General features: G+C 46.0%; 1 protein-coding gene across 6 annotated transcripts in view; it reads left to right on the forward strand.

Annotated features, from left to right (window-relative positions):
• ptprsa (protein tyrosine phosphatase receptor type Sa) overlaps positions 1–20,042 on the forward strand; it is a 422,798-nt gene that overhangs the window by 41,270 nt on the left and 361,486 nt on the right. For all 6 annotated transcript variants that reach the window (XM_082962769.1, XM_082962771.1, XM_082962772.1 and 3 more), the window contains exon 2: positions 19,725–19,807. The gene's annotated coding sequence lies outside the window, so the exon portion shown is untranslated. The remainder of the gene's footprint in view (positions 1–19,724; positions 19,808–20,042) is intronic.

The following is a 20,042-nucleotide window of genomic DNA, read 5'->3' on the forward strand; positions in this document are numbered from 1 at the left end:
AGGGACTCCTCTGTTCAGCCTGTCCCACTACAGAGCAGCCAGGGTCTCCTCTGTTCAGCCTGTCCCACTACAGAGCAGCCAGGGACTCATCTGTTCAGCCTGTCCCACTACAGAGCAGCCAGGGACTCATCTGTTCAGCCTGTCCCACTACAGAGCAGCCAGGGTCTCCTCTGTTCAGCCTGTCCCACTACAGAGCAGCCAGGGACTCATCTGTTCAGCCTGTCCCACTACAGAGCAGCCAGGGACTCCTGTGTTCAGCCTGTCCCACTACAGAGCAGCCAGGGTCTCCTCTGTTCAGCCTGTCCCACTACAGAGCAGCCAGGGACTCATCTGTTCAGCCTGTCCCACTACAGAGCAGCCAGGGACTCATCTGTTCAGCCTGTCCCACTACAGAGCAGCCAGGGTCTCCTCTGTTCAGCCTGTCCCACTACAGAGCAGCCAGGGACTCATCTGTTCAGCCTGTCCCACTACAGAGCAGCCAGGGACTCCTGTGTTCTCTCAACCCTCTCTATTTTTCTCATGGATGGACACTGCTTTTTTCTGCTTTTTCTTCTTTACTGTGGAGCTTAGATATCCAGAATTAGATGCATCAGTGTTTAAGGCCGACAGATGGAGAAGTAATTCCTTACCATGTTTTACTTATGTGTTTATTCAACCACAGATTAAGGCCGTATATTTCCTTTTCTCCCATCCCTCACAAGATTCCTTGTTCTCGTCCCCTATCCCCTTTGGCCCTGGCTTAAAAAGAAAGTACAGCGCTGCAGATTTGATCCCCTATTATACACTATTATAGGGCCCGGCGAACAGGGCGTGGCAAAAGCACATTTCCACTAGTTTCGGGGCAATCGCCTCATCGCTCCTTTAAATCCCTGGTGAGAGGCTGAGGTGCTATTGACATAGCCTTGTTCTGTTCAATGTTTCTCTACCTATTTGGTACTCTAAATACCCCCCAAATCATGTTGTTAAGTTCAAAAGAAAACAAGATTTTAAACAATGAAGCTGATACCATTCGAACAAGTGAGGGTTCGGAACTTTAAAGCCAATTATCTCAAAAAGCTATGGATATGACTGGTGAGTTTGCTGGATGGAAGCTTGGGGTTTGATACAGTGTGCTGTATATAGGGCATATAGACTAGCTAGGGTATAGGGTGAACTAGGAAGGAAAAGGCTAGAAGGGGAGTAGCATTGTAAACTGAGATACTTTGGGCCTGTCCTCTTAGATTGGGATGTCGACAGTCCTCCCTCAATGTCCTAACTAGCATGAAAGTTCTAGTTAGGTCTGTCTAACTACAAATGTCATTCTAGTTCAAGATCTTTGACAAATAATGGTGGTAATCGTGGCATTTCATTCTGCTCCTACTCAGTTCCCTTCACTTTGAAAACAAATTCCTTGAATAATAGTGGTTACGTCACGTTGGTACTAGCAGTTATTTCATTCATACCTTATTTTGATTCATTCAACATCTCACAAACTCACTTTTCTCTATTTTTGGCAGTCACGGTAAAGCTAATTAGATGTTTTCTGAAGAAATCCCACTCCGTCTGGGACACTGACTCCGTCTGGGACGCTGACTCCGTCTGGGACACCGACTCCGTCTGGGACACCGACTCCGTCTGGGACACCGACTCCGTCTGGGGCATTGACTCTATCTTGGGTAAACTGGGAACAGCCTCCCGAGGACATCCTAAAGGGTGTGGGAACCGTGTTTCCCAGCTGTCTCCCTGTTCTCCATCTAAGTCCTCCTGCATGGTGGAGTCAGTTTAAGAAGCCGCCTTCGGTGTTTTAACTCTGATTCATTAGAGAGAAAAAAATTGTAGCCTCCCTCTGGAAACCCTCTGCACCAGAGGACTTCTATCACGATCTCTCTGAGACTAAGGTGAGGGGTGTCACCCATCACTCTCATCCCTCCACCCCCTCCTGCCCACAGCTAGAGCGGTGCATTCTGGGAGTTGTAATCAGACACAGGCACATGGTTTTGTAACTATTCACCAGGGTTGGGATCAATTCCATTTCAATTTAGTCATTGAACTGAATTGACTGAAACAAAAGGAAATTGACCCCAACCCTGCTATTCACTGCAAGAGTTTTTCAGACCACTCTCCTACCTTTTCAGACCACTCTCCTACCTTTTCAGACCACTCTCTTAACTTTTTAGACCACTCTCCTATTCAGACCACATCTGTGTTTATGGGTCTGGTCCACCACTAAAAAGCCAAGACTAATGGATTCCAAAAGCACATACATTTGACTCTTCTACGATGTGGTCATTGTTAAAAGCAGGTATAGGGAGATGTTCCAACATGGCTGTGAGGAAGCAACAATACAATGTATCCTGATTTATCAGTAGAGTAGAGAGGATGAATAGACTGTTAATGAAGGTAGGGAGGTAGCATGCTAGCACAGCTAATTGGTCTTTTGTTGGAAAGAAGGGAATGTATGATTCAGGCTGTTTGCCTGCCATGTGTGTTTATGGAGGATTTGAATATGAATGAATTGCTTAGGTGGCTGTGGTTGTTCGATATAACCTTTTGTGACGGTTGAGAGTTACTGCATTACTGTGTAATCCAACCTATTTTACTTTGCCCAGACATGAATAACATCTCTGACTAAATAATGATGAGTATGTGACTGCGTTTTGCAGGGTTGGCCTCAGTTTTACCTAAGTACTTGTAGTTCTCTTTGTCCCTTCTATCCTCATTCTTCACCTTGTCCTTGTGCTTTTAATACTATCTCAGAGAGGTTGTGCATTTTTAACGGAATGGTATAAAAGCTGCTCTCTCCTTCAGGCACACAGTAGTCAGGATCCCTGCCTTGTTCAGTCTGAGTAATAAGCCCAGTGCTGGCACTTTATTGGAATGTGCCGGGCATTTCAAGAAGACGATGAGGCGGAAGGGAAAGGGGTTTAAAAATAAACATGTCACTAAGATCAATTACGGCTGAATTAGACTGTGGCACATCTTTCTCTTATGGCCCATCGCTCGCTGGTTAGTGGACGAGTCGGGCGACTGGCATCATTACTCAGAGGGATGGTGTGACACTACGCTGATGGAATATCGCGTCTCCCGACCACACTGCTTCAAGTTACGCTGGGCTACCTTGCTAAATGGGTTTAAATGTTTAATTTGCTGCTCAGGAAGCGAGATCACATCTTTGGAGGATAGCGTAGCTGTAATTTATCTAAACTCCCCGGTGGAGAGGGAGTTATTTTGGAGAAACCAGGAAGTTGAGGGAAAGGTGCCTGCACGGTGTTGTTCTTGTTCACCCCAGTGCTTCATTGGTAGATTTGGGAGGAGATGAGAGGTCCCTTGGAATGTATCTGAAGTCCAATATCTTTCATATAACGTCCAGTAAAATATGTTATGTTCCATGTTTAAACCAATACAAGACCTGCTCCTCTTGTTGACCGACCTACATTAAAAAGGCATATTGGGATTAGTCTTTAACAGGTTTTACAGAAGGAACCATACTTGAAGTGGGTAAAAATGGGCACACAAGAGTCAGATTGACATATTGCATATTTAAAACTCTAAATCTCAACCTCTTCCCCCCTTCCCATCTCTGAAAACAACACATTCCCTGTGAGTACAGTGTAGTGGACTACTTCCCCTACTCTTCCCCCCACACTAAAAACAGGCATTGTCACTCCAATCACTATAGTCCCTATTAATGCTGGTGTGTGTGGGTGCTTTATTTACTGAGCCAGCAGTGGCACACGTAATGATCTGCAGTAATTTATTACATTTTCCATCAAAGCCGCCACTTATGGGGAGGCCGGTTAGAGGGTGGATGGGGGTGGAGGGTGTTGGTGATTGGTAGTGCATTATCATGCAGCTCATCCTTAAAGGAATACTTCAGGATTTTGGCAATAAGGCCCTTGATCTACTTCCCTAGAGTCAGATGCACTTGTGGATACCACAGTTGGAAGGATGTTGCTAACTACCGCTAGCGCAGTTACTAACTAGCATTAGCAAAATGACTGGAAGTCTATGGGTATCTGTTAGCATGCTAGCAGATACCCATAGACTTCCAGTCATTGTGCTAACACTAGTTAGCATTGGCTCACGAAACAACCTCTAACTTCCTTCATACTGGACACAGATACATACAAATGGTATCCACAAATTCATCTGACTCTGGGGAAGTAGATAAAGTGCTTCATTGCCAAAATTCTGAAGTATCCCTTTAATGAGTGCGGATTAGAGGGGATGATCCAGGCTTTGCAAACCCCTGGTCCAGCGATGGAGAGATCAAAGCTCTCGGAAGGTTGGGAATTCCATGCAGATAATAGTAATAATAAACTAAATGACTTCAACCCCCTCCACATCCCAGATCCCACCCACTACACCCTGCTGCCAAACGCCAACCCTACCTCTTCCCTCGACCGCGAAGGGCATGCTAAGCACTGATTATATTTCTCCACGCTGATTTGTTAATTTCATTATTTGCAGAGTTGTCGCGTGTGAGAAGATAACAAAGAATGTTTGTAAACAGGATTTTCCACCGGTTTAGGTTAGTGTTTTGTCTTAGACAGAGGTTTGACGGAATGTTTAACTAACTGTCAATATCTGAAAGCATTCATTACAGGGGAGAGCTTACCTGCTTGTTTCTCAGTCCCCTCGAATTGATGGGGGCCATTGGCCCCCACAGTGAGAGAAATAGAGTGAGAGAGAGAGAGAGAGAGAGAGAGAGAGAGAGAGAGAGAGGGAGATGTAAATGGAAAGAGAAGATGGAGATGGATGGATAAAAAGAAAGCTGAAAGCTGGACACAACAGTCTGAGCAGCCATGTACGTGCGTGCGTGTGTGTGAGATATACATGATTTATAGTAATTAATCCTCTGCTGTGTCCAGTCCCCCTAGCCGAGGGACACATCTGTGATCAAATACTGCTTCCAATCCAATGTCACCAGCCTCCCACTGAAGGGCATCATCAGATGGACTAACCCCAGTTAACACAGTCACATAGGGAGAGTAGAAGCATTATAGGTAGTGTCATAGGGGCTATTTTATCATTTGAAATACACTACATGGCTTAAATGAATGGATTTGGCTATCTCAGCCACACCAGTTGCTGACAGGTGTATAAAATTGAGCACACTGCCATGTAATCTCCATAGACAAACATTGGCAGTAGAATGGCCCGTACTAAAGGACTCAGTGACTTTTAACGTGGCACCGTCATAGGATGCCACATTTCCAACAAGTCAGTTTGTCAAATTTCTTCTGTTTCATTTGAAATATAACACTATTGCTGCTACGACGAACAATTACAATAACCTTATTCATCATAATATTAATATCTACCTTCAAGAGCATGCATTTTGTTTTACTAGCATTTAAGAGCAGTTGGTGGCCACGGAAGGAGTGTTGTATGGCATTAAAGATCAGTTGGAGGTTTGTTAACACAGTGTCCAAAGATGGGCCAGATGTATACAGAATGATGTCGTCTGCGTAGAGGTGGATCAAAGAATCACCCGCAGCAAGAGCGACATCATTGATATATACAAGAGTCGGCCCGAGAATTGAACCATGTGGCACCCCCATAGAGACTGCCAGAGGTCTGGACAACAGGCCCTCCGATTTGACACACTGAACTCTATCTGAGAAGTAGTTAGTGAACCAGTCGAGGCAGTCATTTGAGAAACCAAGGCTGTTGAGTTTGCTGATAAGAATGCGGTGATTGACAGAGTCGAAAGCCTTGGCCAAGTCGATGAAGACGGCTGCACAATACTGTCTTTTATCGATGGCGGTTATGATATCGTTTGGGTCCTTGAGCGTATTGGTTCCTGACTTCCCTGAAAAGTTGCATATCGCGGGGACTATTTGATGCTAGTGCAGTATGCCACAGGGTGTTTTTGTGCTGGTCAAGGGCAGTCAAGTCTGGAGTGAACCAAGGGCTATATCTGTTCTTAGTTCAAACATTTTTGAAAGGGGAATGCTTATTTAAGATGGTGAGGAAAGCACTTTTAAAGAACAACCAGGCATCCTCTACTGACGGGATGAGGTCAATATCCTTCCAGGATACCCGGGCCATCTAATCATCCCCAGCTTACAATTGGCTCATTCATCCCACTCCTCTCCGCTGAAACTATTCCCCAGGTCGTTGCTGTAAATGAGAATGTGTTCTCAGTCAACTTACATGGTAAAATAACGGTAAAAAAAAAAAGATGGTTGATTAGAAAGGCCTGCTCACAGAAGTGTTTTATTGAGCGTTTGACAGTGATGAGGGGTGGTAGTTTCACCGCGGACCCATAACAGACACAGGCAATGAGGCAGTGATCGCTGAGAACCTGGTTGAAAACAGCAGAGGTGTATTTAGAGGGCAAGTTGGTCAGAATTATATCTATGAGGGTGCCCATGTTTACAGATTTGGGGTTGTACCTGGTAGGTTCTTTGATAATTTGTGTGAGATTGAGGGCATCTACCTTAGATTGTAGGATGGCCGGGGTGTTAAACATATCCCAATTTAGGTCACCTAGCAGTACGAACTCTGACGATAGATGGGGGGCAATCAATTCACATATGGTGTCCAGGGCACAGCTGGGAGCTGAGGGGGGTCTATAACAAGCTTCAACAGTGAGGGACTTATTTCTGGAGAGATGGATCTTTAAAAGTAGAAGCTCGAACTGTTTGGGCATAGACCTGGATAGTATGACAGAACTCTGCAGGCTATCTCTACAGTAGATTGCAATTCCGCCCCCTTTAGCAGTTCTGTCTTGATGGAAAATGTTGTAATTGGGGATGGACATTTCAGAATTTTTGGTGGCCTTCATAAGCCAGGATTCAGACACAGCTAGGACATCAGGGTTGGCGGGAGTGTGCTAAAGCAGTGAATAAAGCAAACTTAGGGAGGAGGCTTCTGATGTTAACATGCATGAACTCAAGGCTTTTACGTTTGCAGAAGTCAACAAATGAGAGCGCCTGGGGACACACAGGTTCTTGGTTAACCTCTACATCACCAGAGGAACAGAGGAGGAGTAGGACGAGGGTACGGCTAAAGGCTATAAGAACTGGTCATCTAGTGCTTTGGGAACAGAGAATAAAAGGAGCAGATTTCTGGGCGTCGTAGGATAGATTCAGGGCATAGTGTACAGACAAGGGTATGGTAGGGTTTGAGTACAGTGGGGGTAAACCTAGGCATTGAGTGACGATGAGAGAGGTGGCATCTCTGGAGGCACCAGTTACGCTAGGTGCGGTCTCCGCATGTGTGGGGGGTGGGACAAGGGGGTTATCTAAGGCATGTTGAGCAGGACTAGGGGCTCCGCAGTAAAATAAAACAATGAGAGCTGCCCTAAACAACAGTATACCAGGCATATTGACATTAGAGAGAGGCATTAAGCAATCACAGGTGTTGATTGGGAGAGCTAAGACAACAACGGGTGAGACAACAACGGATAAACAGCTAAGACAACAACAACTGGTAAATGGCGAAAAATGGGCAGAGAGGGTCAGTTAGCTAGCTAGCTGCGAAGATCCGGTGTAATGGTCCAGAGCTTGCAGCAGGAATCCGGTGATGTAGTGGGGGAAAAAGCACTCCGATATGCTCAGGGCTGATATCGAGCTGTGCAGACTGGCAGGTATTATCCGGGCTATCCGGGCTATAGCGGCTGGTGTCCGAGCTAAAGGTAAAGACCACTAGCAGTGGCTAACAATGACTAAATAGCTAGTAGCTAATTAGCTGGCTAACTTCTGATGGCTAGCTTCTGATGGTTCCAGTTATAAGGTCTAAAAAAGTAGCAGATCCATACCACATTGGGTGAGGTTGCAGGAAGGTATATTTAATTTGAAAATGGAAAAAAAGAGAAGAAATGCGAAAATTACTGAATATTTACATGGGACAAAAACAAATATGTCTTACTGCTGCGCCATCTTGGGATTTTTTTTTAATTCGTCACAAAATGTATACGATAATATCTACCTTCCGTCTGTCTAGAGTTGTGATTTAGTGAACGCAGAGTGGCAGGTGTTCTAAAAGCATTTGAATAACGTTACAGTGATGTTGTTTAGCACAAAATGTATATGACAATAACTACCATCTAGAGTTGTGATTTAGTGAAAGGGTGGTGAGACTTTAGGCAAGCAGTGCTTGAAATCCCCCACCTCCCACCTCAATCCCAGAAGGAGGGGAGATATGGAGACAGGGTAAGGCAGGCTGACAGACACAGAGGTAATTATTATTCAGTGATTCGCTGAGAGCCGGCTAATATAATGGCCGCTGTTGCATTTATCAACGCAAAACAGGGCCCCTAATGAAACTTGAGTCAGAGTGGCTCTGGAGTGGCTCGTCAGTCTGTGGAAGATTTTCAACAAAACCGTGTGTGTGTGTGTGTGTGTGTGTGTGTGTGTGTGTGTGTGTGTGTGTGTGTGTGTGTGTGTGTGTGTGTGTGTGTGTGTGTGTGTGTGTGTGTGTGTGTGTGTGTGTGTGTGTGTGTGTGTGTGGAGTAGAAAACAGTAGCAGGCGGTAGTGGTGGAGTTGGGTTAGGTAGCAACTTAAAAAGGGCTGTGTGATTTTTCACTTCCTGTTATCTGGTGGCTAGAATGGGAGTCGCTATAGGGATCTGTATGAGGATGTGTTTGTAGGGTGGAGGGGAATGTCTGTGTGTGGGTGTCTGTCTATCTCTCTCGTGTGTGTGTGTGTGTGTGTGTGTGTGTGTGTGTGTGTGTGTGTGTGTGTGTGTGTGTGTGTGTGTGTGTGTGTGTGTGTGTGTGTGTGTGTGTGTGTGTGTGTGTGTGTGTGTGTCTATCCTCTCTATGTGTGTGTGTGTGTGTCTGTCTGTCTGTCTGTCTGTCTGTCTGTCTGTCTGTCTGTCTGTCTGTCTGTCTGTCTGTCTGTCTGTCTGTCTGTCTGTCTGTCTGTCTGTCTGTCTGTCTGTCTGCGTGCATCACTTCCCACTGATCTGGAGAGTTCGAGGCGCCACTGTTTTGGTTTCTGTTTGAATTGCATCAAATGCTCAATTAATGATTCTGATTGAAGTGACATTGAACCCAACTGGAGTCCAATTGATGGCAAGGCTATTTGTTTCAGTGCATGCCCCTTGAACACAAGACGTTGTAAAATTTGTAAAAAAATCTATTTTTTCCAAATCCATTTTTACTTCTTGTGCCAACTGGCTGGATGCTGAATACAACTTGGATCCGAGCTGCCCATTTGTTTAACATCATTTTTTTTAAAATTACATTGAATAACAGGTGGCCTTTCAGACGAAGCCATGTCATTATTTAAATAAATCATGATGTAATTCAACATGTTCCATCCTAACAGCCTTCTTAACAGGATGCATAACACCCACAAGTGCCTGAAAAATAATTCATAATATCTTTACAATAAAGATAAATCAACTAATGTTGTTGAATGTAAAGTGTAACACATAATCATAATGGATCACTTTTCGGACTTGTGTGACTGACTTGTTTTAGGGCGGCAGTTAGCCTAGTGGTTAGGGTGGCAGGTAGCCTAGTGGTTAGAGTGGCAGGTAACCTAGTGGTTAGGGTGGCAGGTAGCCTAGTGGTTAGAGTGGCAGGTAACCTAGTGGTTAGGGTGGCAGGTAGCCTAGTGGTTAGGGTGGCAGGTAGCCTAGTGGTTAGGGTGGCAGGTAACCTAGTGGTTAGGGTGGCAGGTAGCCTAGTGGTTAGAGTGGCAGGTAGCCTAGTGGTTAGAGTGGCAGGTAACCTAGTGGTTAGAGTGGCAGGTAACCTAGTGGTTAGAGTGGCAGGTAGCCTAGTGGTTAGGGTGGCAGTTAACCTAGTGGTTAGAGTGGCAGGTAACCTAGTGGTTAGAGTGGCAGGTAGCCTAGTGGTTAGAGTGGCAGGTAGCCTAGTGGTTAGGGTGGCAGTTAACCTAGTGGTTAGAGTGGCAGGTAGCCTAGTGGTTAGGGTGGCAGTTAACCTAGTGGTTAGAGTGGCAGGTAACCTAGTGGTTAGAGTGGCAGGTAGCCTAGTGGTTAGGGTGGCAGGTAGCCTAGTGGTTAGAGTGGCAGGTAGCCTAGTGGTTAGAGTGGCAGGTAGCCTAGTGGTTAGAGTGGCAGGTAGCCTAGTGGTTAGAGTGGCAGGTAACCTAGTGGTTAGGGTGGCAGGTAGCCTAGTGGTTAGAGTGGCAGGTAGCCTAGTGGTTAGGGTGGCAGGTAGCCTAGTGGTTAGGGTGGCAGTTAACCTAGTGGTTAGAGTGTCAGGTAGCCTAGTGGTTAGGGTGGCAGTTAACCTAGTGGTTAGAGTGGCAGGTAACCTAGTGGTTAGAGTGGCAGGTAGCCTAGTGGTTAGGGTGGCAGTTAACCTAGTGGTTAGAGTGGCAGGTAGCCTAGTGGTTAGAGTGGCAGGTAACCTAGTGGTTAGAGTGGCAGGTAGCCTAGTGGTTAGAGTGGCAGGTAGCCTAGTGGCAGGTAGCCTAATGGTTAGGGTGGCAGGTAGCCTGGTGGTTAGAGTGGCAGGTAGCCTAGTGGTTAGGGTGGCAGGTAGCCTAGTGGTTAGGGTGGCAGGTAGCCTAGTGGTTAGGGTGGCAGGTAGCCTAGTGGTTAGAGCGGCAGGTAGCCTAGTGGTTAGGGCGGCAGGTAGCCTAGTGGTTAGGGTGGCAGGTAGCCTAGTAGTTAGAGTGGCAGGTAGCCTAGTGGTTAGGGTGGCAGTTAACCTAGTGGTTAGGGTGGCAGGTAGCCTAGTGGTTAGGGTGGCAGGTAGCCTAGTGGTTAGGGTGGCAGGTAGCCTAGTGGTTAGGTGGCAGGTAGCCTAGTGGTTAGGGTGGCAGGTAGCCTAGTGGTTAGGGTGGCAGGTAGCCTAGTGGTTAGGGTGGCAGGTAGCCTAGTGGTTAGAGTGGCAGGTAGCCTAGTGGTTAGGGTGGAAGGTAGCCTAGTGGTTAGGGTGGCAGGTAGCCTAGTGGTTAGGGTGGCAGGTAGCCTAGTGGTTAGGGTGGCAGGTAGCCTAGTGGTTAGGGCGGCAGGTAGCCTAGTGGTTAGGGCGGCAGGTAGCCTAGTGGTTAGAGTGGCAGGTAGCCTAGTGGTTAGAGTGGCAGGTAGCCTAGTGGTTAGAGTGGCAGGTAGCCTAGTGGTTAGAGTGGCAGGTAGCCTAGTGGTTAGAGTGGCAGGTAACCTAGTGGTTAGGGTGGCAGGTAGCCTAGTGGTTAGAGTGGCAGGTAGCCTAGTGGTTAGGGTGGCAGGTAGCCTAGTGGTTAGGGTGGCAGTTAACCTAGTGGTTAGAGTGTCAGGTAGCCTAGTGGTTAGGGTGGCAGTTAACCTAGTGGTTAGAGTGGCAGGTAACCTAGTGGTTAGAGTGGCAGGTAGCCTAGTGGTTAGGGTGGCAGTTAACCTAGTGGTTAGAGTGGCAGGTAACCTAGTGGTTAGAGTGGCAGGTAGCCTAGTGGTTAGAGTGGCAGGTAGCCTAGTGGTTAGAGTGGCAGGTAACCTAGTGGTTAGAGTGGCAGGTAGCCTAGTGGTTAGAGTGGCAGGTAGCCTAATGGTTAGGGTGGCAGGTAGCCTGGTGGTTAGAGTGGCAGGTAGCCTAGTGGTTAGGGTGGCAGGTAGCCTAGTGGTTAGGGTGGCAGGTAGCCTAGTGGTTAGGGTGGCAGGTAGCCTAGTGGTTAGGGTGGCAGGTAGCCTAGTGGTTAGAGCGGCAGGTAGCCTAGTGGTTAGGGCGGCAGGTAGCCTAGTGGTTAGGGCGGCAGGTAGCCTAGTAGTTAGAGTGGCAGGTAGCCTAGTGGTTAGGGTGGCAGTTAACCTAGTGGTTAGGGTGGCAGGTAGCCTAGTGGTTAGAGTGGCAGGTAGCCTAGTGGTTAGGGTGGCAGGTAGCCTAGTGGTTAGGGTGGCAGGTAGCCTAGTGGTTAGGGTGGCAGGTAGCCTAGTGGTTAGGGTGGCAGGTAGCCTAGTGGTTAGAGTGGCAGGTAGCCTAGTGGTTAGGGTGGCAGGTAGCCTAGTGGTTAGGGTGGCAGGTAGCCTAGTGGTTAGGGCGGCAGGTAGCCTAGTGGTTAGGGCGGCAGGTAGCCTAGTGGTTAGAGTGGCAGGTAGCCTAGTGGTTAGAGTGGCAGGTAGCCTAGTGGTTAGGGTGGCAGGTAGCCTAGTGGTTAGGGTGGCAGGTAGCCTAGTGGTTAGGGTGGCAGGTAGCCTAGTGGTTAGAGTGGCAGGTAGCCTAGTGGTTAGAGTGGCAGGTAGCCTAGTGGTTAGGGTGGAAGGTAGCCTAGTGGTTAGGGTGGCAGGTAGCCTAGTGGTTAGGGCGGCAGGTAGCCTAGTGTTTAGGGCGGCAGGTAACCTAGTGGTTAGGGTGGCAGGTAGCCTAGTGGTTAGAGTGGCAGGTAGCCTAGTGGTTAGGGTGGCAGGAAGCCTAGTGGTTAGGGTGGCAGGTAGCCTAGTGGTTAGGGTGGCAGGTAGCCTAGTGGTTAGAGCGTTGGGCCAGTAACTGAAAGGTTGCTAGATTGAATCCCGAGCTGACAAGGTGAAAATCTGTCGTTCTGCCCCTGAACAAGGCAGTTAACCCACTGTTCCTAGGCCGTCATTGTAAAATAAGAATTTGTTCTTAACTGACTTGCCTAGTTAAATAAAGGTTAAATAAAAAAAATACCAAATATCACCCTATTTCCTATATAATATTGTAGTTACTGGCCCGATATAGTATTGTAGTTACTATATGGTATTGTAGTTACTGGCTCTATATGGTATTGTAGTTACTATATAGTATTGTAATTACTGGCTCTATATAGTATTGTAGTTACTATATAGTGTTGTAGTTACTGGCCCTATATAGTATTGTAGTTACTATATATTATTGTAGTTACTGGCCCTATATAGTATTGTAGTTACTTTATAGTATTGTAGTTACTGGCCCTATATAGTATTGTAGTTACTATATAGTATTGCAGTTACTGGCCCTATATAGTATTGTAGTTACTATATGGTATTGCAGTTACGATATAGTATTGTAGTGACTGGCCCTATATAGTATTGTAGTTACTATATAGTATTGTTGTTACTGGCCCTATATAGTTTTGTAGTTACTGGCCCGATATAGTATTGTAGTTAGTATATAGTATTGTAGTTACTGGCCCTATATAGTATTGTAGTTACTATATATTATTGTAGTTACTGGCCCAACACTCTAGCCACTAGGCTACCTGGTCATTTTGGCCCGGGCCTACATTTAATGGATAAAAACTACAGTGCCTTCAGAAGGGATTCATACCCCTTAACTTATTCCACATTTTGTTGTGTTACAGCCTGAATTCAAAATAGATTAAATATATTTGTTCTCACCCATCTACACACAATACCCCATAACGACAAAGTGAAAACATGATTTTAGAAATCTACTCAAATGTATAGAATATTAAATAAATAAATATTTAATTTACATAAGTATTCACACACCTTAGTCAATACATGTTAGAATCACTTTTGGCAGTGATTACCGTTGCGAGTCTTTCTTGGTAAGTCTCAAAGCTTTTCACAGCTGGATTGTACAATATTTGCACATTATTCTTGAAAAAATTATTCAAACTCTGTCAAGTTGGTTGTAGAGCATTGCTAGACAGCCTTTTTCAAGTCTTGCCATAGAATTTCAAGCAGATTTAAGTCAAACCTGTAACTCGGCCACTCAGGAACATTCAATGTCGTCTTGGTTAGCAACTCCAGTGTAGATGTGGCCTTGTGTTTTAGGTTATTGTCCTGCTGAAAAGTGAATTTATCTCCCAGTGTCTGGTGGAAAGCAGACTGAACCAGGTTTTCCTCTAGGATTTTGACTGTGCTTAGGCCTATCCCGTTTCTTTTTTTTCTAACCTCTGTGTGTTCTGTTGGATTTGCCCCAAACATAATGCTTTTTATTCAGGATATAAAGTTAATTTCTTTGACACATTTTTTGTAGTTTTGCTTTAGTGCCTTATTGCATGCAATAAGGATGCATGTTTTGGAATATTTTTATTCTGTACAGGCTTCCTTCTTTTTACACTGTCATTTAGGTTAGTATTGTGGAGTAACTACAATGTTGTTGATCCATCCTCAGTTTTCTCCTATCACAGCCATTAAAATGTAACTGTTTTAAAGTCACCATTGGCCTCATGGTGAAATCCCTGAGCGGTTTCCTTCCTCTCCGGCAACTGAGTTAGGAATGACACCTGTATCTTTGTAGTGACTGGATGTATTGATACACCATCCAAAGAGTAATTCATAACTTCACCATGCTCAAAGGGATATTCAATGTCTGCTTTTTTATTTTGACACATCTACCAATATGTTCCCTTCTTTGAGAGGCATTGGAAAACCTCCCTGGTCTTTGTGGTTGAATCTCTGTTTGATATTCACTGCTAGACTGAGGGAGCGTACAGATAATTGTATGTGTGGGGTACGGAGATGAGGTAGTCATTCGATAATCATGTTAAAAACACTATTGTTGCACACAGAGTGAGTCCATGCAACTTATTATGTGACTTATTTGTACTCTTGAACACATTTATGGCTTGCCATAACAAAGGGGTTGGATACTTATTGACTCAAGACATTTCAGCTTTTCATTTTGAACTAATTTGTAAACATTTCTAAAAACATAATTCCACTTTGACATTATGGGGTATTGTGTGTAGGTCAGTGACACAAAATCGCAATTTAATCCATTTCAATTTCAGGCTGTCACATAAAAAAATCCAGAAGTATGAGTACTTTGTGAATACTTATCAAAAGGTTGACTGTACTTCGCTAAAGACACATAGATCTCTACATTACTACGTTTTTGTTCACAAGCCGCTACTTCATAAAACTCTGTCTTATCTAACTTTGCTGTTGAAGTATAGACATCTGAGTTTCCTAACCCGTTCACAGGATTGGTTAACTATTGAGGTTCCTAACCTGTTCACAGGATTAGTTAACTGTTGAGGTTCCTAACCCGTTCACAGTATTAGTTAACTGTTGAGGTTCCTAACCTGTTCACAGGATTGGTTAACTATTGAGGTTCCTAACCCGTTCACAGGATTGGTTAACTGTTGAGGTTCCCAACCCGTTCACAGGATTAGTTAACTATTGAGGTTCCTAACCCGTTCACAGGATTAGTTAACTATTGCGGTTCCTAACCTGTTCACAGGATTAGTTAACTCTTGAGGTTCCTAACCCGTTCACAGGATTGGTTAACTGTTGAGGTTCCTAACCCGTTCACAGGATTAGTTAACTGTTGAGGTTCCTAACCCGTTCACAGGATTAGTTAACTGTTGAGGTTCCTAACCTGTTCACAGGATTAGTTAACTGTTGAGGTTCCTAACCTGTTCACAGGATTGGTTAACTGTTGAGGTTCCTAACCTGTTCACAGGATTAGTTAACTGTTGAGGTTCCTAACCCGTTCACAGGATTAGTTAACTGTTGAGGTTCCTAACCTGTTCACAGGATTAGTTAACTGTTGAGGTTCCTAACCTGTTCACAGGATTAGTTAACTGTTGAGGTTCCTAACCCGTTCACAGGATTAGTTAACTGTTGAGGTTCCTAACCCGTTCACAGGATTAGTTAACTGTTGAGGTTCCTAACCTGTTCACAGGATTAGTTAACTGTTGAGGTTCCTAACCCGTTCACAGGATTAGTTAACTCTTGAGGTTCCTAACCTGTTCACAGGATTAGTTAACTCTTGAGGTTCCTAACCCGTTCACAGGATTGGTTAACTCTTGAGGTTCCTAGGGTCTCCACCGTGCTAGGTAAATCTGATTGGAGTTTTAATGCAGCGTATTGCTGGAACAAAGTTCTAAATACATTTCATCTTGATGTTCTGGTGCCGTTCGGGCAATTTAAAGTATTCACTGGAGACTTATTTGTGGATGAATGTAAATGTTTTTCTGGGTGATTTTTTTTATTTGTGCTTCCTATGACTGTGTTTTTGTATTTTAATGTGTGTATATAGTATATATATATGTAGTACCAGTCAAAAGTTTGCACACACCTACTCAATCCAGGGTTTTTCTTTATTTTTACTATTTTCTAAATTGTAGAATAATAGTGAAGACATCAAAACTCTGAAATAACACATTTGGAATCATGTACTAACCAAAATATTTTATATTTGAGATTCTTCAAAGTAGCCACACTTTGCCTTGATGACAGCTCTGCACACTCTTGACATTTTCTCAACCAGCTTCACGAGGAATGCTTTTCCAACAGTCTTGAAGGAGTTCGCACATATGCGTTATTATTTCATCATTTTGATGTCTTCACTATTATTCTACAATGTAGGAAATATTAAAAATAAAGAAAAACCCTGGAATGAGTAGGTGTGCCCAAACTTTTGACCGGTACTGTATTTTGTGCATAATGTATATATTTATGTTGTATTATACAGGGCACATTTGAAAAAAAGACCTAGGTCTCAATATGTCTCACCTTTCTAAAATAAAATAAAAAATACCTTCTGAAGGCACTGTAGTTCCTCATCTCATGCCAAGGGCCATGATGGACTCCTCAGCGCTCCCTGCTTTTTGAATTATCACCTACAATCTGCATGAAATGTTGTTCTTTCCCGTTTCGTTCTACTAAACATGATTATACTGAGCATTTCTCATCAAAGCCACATACTGTTCTTTCTATTTATTTTGGATAATGTCATTTCACCCTCTCCATTTCACCCTCTCCATTTCACCTATATAGAGATAGAGAGAGATGGGATGAGTGAGTGACTGACCTTCCGCCCGCCGGTAGACAGTGGACGACTGCCAAGAGCACAGATCCTCTATATGTCCAATATATTAGAGGAGCTTTAGTACCCCCTCCCCTGCCATCCCATCCCCTAGCCCCCGCTCCGTGACAGAAGCCCAGTTTTTATTGCCGTGGGTCACAACTATCCGTTTATGAGACAGGGGGGTGGAGGAGACACAGGGCCAGGTGTGATGAGACAGGGGGGTGGAGGAGGGCGGAGGGGACAGGGCCAGGTGTGATGAGACAGGGGGGTGGGGGAGGGGACAGGGTCAGGTGTGATGAGACAGGGGGGTGGAGGAGGGGGGAGGGGACAGGGTCAGGTGTGATGAGACGGGGGTGGAGGAGGGGGGAGGGGACAGGGCCAGGTGTGATGAGACAGGGGGGTGGGGGAGGGGGAGGGGGGAGGGGACAGGGTCAGGTGTGATGAGACAGGGGGGTGGGGGAGGGGGGGAGGGGACAGGGTCAGGTGTGATGAGACAGGGGGGTGGAGGAGGGGGGAGGGGACAGGGTCAGGTGTGATGAGACAGGGGGGTGGAGGAGGGGGGAGGGGACAGGGCCAGGTGTGATGAGACAGGGGGGTGGAGGAGGGGGGAGGGGACAGGGCCAGGTGTGATGAGACAGGGGGATGGAGGAGGGGGGAGGGGACAGGGCCAGGTGTGATGAGACAGGGGGGTGGGGGAGGGGGGAGGGGACAGGGTCAGGTGTGATGAGACAGGGGGGTGGAGGAGGGGGGAGGGGACAGGGCCAGGTGTGATGAGACAGGGGGGTGGAGGAGGGGGGAGGGGACAGGGCCAGTTGTGATGAGACAGGGGGTGGAGGAGTGGGGTGGAGGAGGGGGGAGGGGACAGGGTCAGGTGTGATGAGACAGGGGAGTGGAGGAGGGGGGAGGGGACAGGGCCAGGTGTGATGAGACAGGGGGGTGGAGGAGGGGGGAGGGGACAGGGTCAGGTGTGATGAGACAGGGGAGTGGGGGGTGATGAAGGTTGCCATTGTTACATATTTTTCCAGTCAAAGACTTTTGGTGCGTGTGTTTGTGTGTGTGTGTGTGTGTGTGTGTGTGTGTGTGTGTGTGTGTGTGTGTGTGTGTGTGTGTGTGTGTGTGTGTGTGTGTGTGTGTGTGTGTGTGTGTGTGGGTGGGTGGGAACCTCATTTGGAGAGACAGGTGGCATACGCTCTCCCAAGCACCTAATATAATCCAGAATACAGACACAGAGGCAACAGCAGTAGATGGTGTTATTCCTCCAGTATACTGTATTCAACCCCCTAGTAAAGGTGGGATTTTTACTTTAGAAGTACAACACTTGTTGACAGAGACATGTTTTTTTGACATTTGTGGTGTTTGTAGGAATGTAGGAATGTGTGCTAAATATGACTCTATGGGTGCGTTTACACTGTAGCCCAATTCTGATATTTTTTACACTAATTGGTCTTTCGACCAATCACATCAGAGCTTTTCACATCAGATCTTTTTCAGAGCTGATCTGATCTGGTGAAAAGACCAATTAGTGAACAAAATGTCAGAATTGGGCCCGCCTGTCACACTTCTGGAGAAAGAAAGAAAAAATGATGAGAGAAAAACCAAGGATTGAGGCTCTACCAAGAGTGTATTTTCCTCCGCTTTCAACCATCTCCCGATTTACCATGATGCTCGGCCATCTGCCTCAGCAGTGACTAAACTTCATGCCAACATGTCACATGGTCATGAGAAAACAAACCGGAGAGTGGAGACATGGCCTCGCCCTTGTTTCATACCAAAACATGTTAACTGCTCTCAAAGCTAGCTTTCTCCGTAGTGACAGCTTGGCACACTTCCACGCTGTTATGATGTGAGGATACAGCACTGCTTTAGCCGTAGCAATGGCCTAGCGTTAGCCTCTGTGTGCATAGTTAGACTGTATGCGATGCTATGCTAATGTTTAGCGATATTCAGCCTGATTGATGAAGCGTCGGGCTGAGGGAGTGTCTCATATGGGGGTGGGGAAGGTTTAAGGGGGGGAGCGGTAGTGCAACAGCGTGTGTGTGGGAAATAAATGCCGTACAATAAACAAATTCCCTGTGCTCTCCTCTTGGCAGCAGAGTGGCTGTGAGGGGGAGGACACAATGCAGCCAAGATTGCCATACCCCCTCCATGCATACACGTGTACACACAAATACACATACCCCCTTCTACTCCTCCTTCTCCTCTTCTCTGTGCCCCAGCTCTCCGCTGGGGACTAGGCACAACCCCTTTTAGCTGTTATGATTAGCCGGGCTGGAATTAAAGTGGCCCGTCAGGATGAGGAATCATGTCGCCCTGCTGGCTGGTTGTCGTGGTAACGATGCCCCCAGAGGTTGCTGGGGGGGGGGGGGGGGGGGGGGCTGTCTACGAACTGAGCTGAAAGAACAAGGAATGAAGAGAGAGAGGGGAAGAGAAGAAGGAAGAGAATGCAGGAGAGGGTAAAGGGAGGTTTAAGATAAATAGAAGGAGGAGAAAGCACTTTCCACAAGCTGCTCATAATGCAATAACAACAAAAGGCATATTTGTGGCTGATCTGGAAAAGGTGTACCGTAGACATCTTTCATAATCCCACTATCACAGCATTCATTTTCTTTTAATGTGGACATACTCAGATCCCCCCCCCCACCCCCCCTCCCCCACCCCCCGGTGAGCAGAGCATCCTCAGCGTCCTCAACATCCACACCCACTGTAGTGCCAATGGTTCCAGACTTACTGAAAGTATTGACGCAATATTGAGTGGTTGTGTGATGCAGATGAGAAAGACAAACTTGCCACGCACGCATGCATAGACACACTCACACATATGCATACATGGGCACACACACAAACACACACACACTCCGGCCAGGCCTCATTAGGGATGGGAACGTTTTTAATTTTTTTAAGCTAAGTGGGATTGAATGCAGATTCACACTCCAGCAATGTTCTCCAGCAATCAGCCTTGCCTCGTTCAAGCCCTACGATTCACGGCACGGTCACCGAAGGGCAGAAAAGACTAAATCATTTAGTCTCTAAGTTTCACCACTGGAGAAGGCTGTTCATTTGGCAGTCCCTTTCATTAACATTTCTCTTTCATTTCTCCCTCTCTGGTTAAAGGTACACTTGAGCAAGAAGGAGAAGACGAAGCCGCTAAACAACTGAAGATATGAAGCTAAAGGGCTTTTGAAGACAAGCGAGTGGTAAGTGGCTCTAAACTTTCCGCCATCTTTGGAGGAGGGAGACGACAGCCCCATACCAATCAGTTGCATTTTCTTCCACAAAAGCTGTGTGTAACACTCTCCAACTTTACAGCTGATATCCTGTTAGGCCTATGTCTACCACTGTTACTGAACTATACGATGATGCTACTACTACATCCTGTTAGGCCTATGTCTACCACTGTTACTGAACTATACGATGATGCTACTACTACAT

This window comes from Salmo salar, chromosome 16 (genome assembly GCF_965601325.2).
Source record: "Salmo salar chromosome 16, fSalSal1, whole genome shotgun sequence".
In the NCBI taxonomy this organism is placed as follows: Eukaryota; Metazoa; Chordata; class Actinopteri; order Salmoniformes; family Salmonidae; genus Salmo; species Salmo salar.